We start from the raw sequence: 1,123 nt of genomic DNA, 5'->3' as shown, positions 1-1,123 counted from the left end.
ATCTGTTTCCTACCTTTTATCTTAGGTGCCAAATTTTATAAGATGAAGGGACTAGTACCACTAGCCTTCTGCATTCCTCTCTTTTCCTCTTGTCCGTCTTTCAGGTTTTCTCAGCTATGTCTTTATTTTTACAGTGTTGAGTCTGATAACATTTGCCTTCTCTATCTGGAAATATTTTCCTTGCATTGCCCATTGGGCGAGTCTAAAGGTTGCAAGCTGTCTTAGTCCCTTTAGTGTTGCTGTAAAGAAATACCTGAGGTTGGGGAATTTATAAAGAAAAGAGGTTTATTTGGTTCACGATTCTTCTGCTGGAAGATTGGGCATCTGGGGAAAGCCTCAGGCTGCTTCCACACATACTGAAAGGCAGAGAGGAGCTGTCGTGTGCAGAGATCAGATGGCGAGAGAGAAGGCAAGAGAGAGAGGAAGAAGGTCCCAGGCTCTTTCTAACAACCAGCTCTCCTGGGAACTAATAGAGTAAAAATTCACTCCCTGTCTCCCCACCCCCCAAAGAGAGCATTAATCTATTCATGAGAAATCCACGCCCATGACCCAAACACCTCCCCTTAGGCACTGCCTCCAACATAGAGGATCAGATTTCAACGAGGTTGCAAAGGGTCGAATATCCAAACCACAGCACAAGCCAATGAGCAGTGTTAATGTAAATACTGTCATAGCAGAGCCAAGTAGTGCTTGCTGTGATTATACTTCCCTCTCTATAATTCTAATATCACAAGTGCCGCATCACTCAAAGTAGGTAGTTCTTAATATCTTTTTCTTTAAATTTTTTTTAACTTTTATATTTTTATTAAAATATATTAAAAAATTGGAACACTTCATGAATTTGCATGTCATCCTTGTGCAGGGGCCATGCTAATCTTCTCTGTGTCGTTCTGATTTTAGCATATGTGCTGTAATCCACCTGCCTTGACCTCCCCAAGTGCTGGGATTACAGGCATGTGCCACCGTGCCCAGCTGCTTTAATATCTTTTCCAATTGAGTTCATTCTGCTAATTTTTACCAGTTGCTCTAAATCATGGAACCTTTTTTTTTTTTTTTGAGACACAGTCTTACTTTGTGTCACCCAGGCTGGAGTGTAAGGGCATGATCTCAGCTCACTGCAACC

General features: G+C 41.8%; 1 non-coding gene across 1 annotated transcript; it reads right to left on the bottom strand.

Moving 5' to 3' along the window:
- Positions 1-817: 817 nt before the first annotated feature.
- Positions 818-919, bottom strand: LOC119618834 (U6 spliceosomal RNA). The gene has a single exon (XR_005235199.1). It is a non-coding gene; the product is annotated as a U6 spliceosomal RNA (small nuclear RNA).
- Positions 920-1,123: the final 204 nt, after the last annotated feature.

The sequence above is a fragment of the Chlorocebus sabaeus genome, chromosome 9, assembly GCF_047675955.1.
Source record: "Chlorocebus sabaeus isolate Y175 chromosome 9, mChlSab1.0.hap1, whole genome shotgun sequence".
In the NCBI taxonomy this organism is placed as follows: domain Eukaryota; kingdom Metazoa; phylum Chordata; class Mammalia; order Primates; family Cercopithecidae; genus Chlorocebus; species Chlorocebus sabaeus.
The sequence above is the reverse complement of the archived record's forward strand: the minus strand, read 5'-3'. Positions and strand labels throughout refer to the sequence as shown.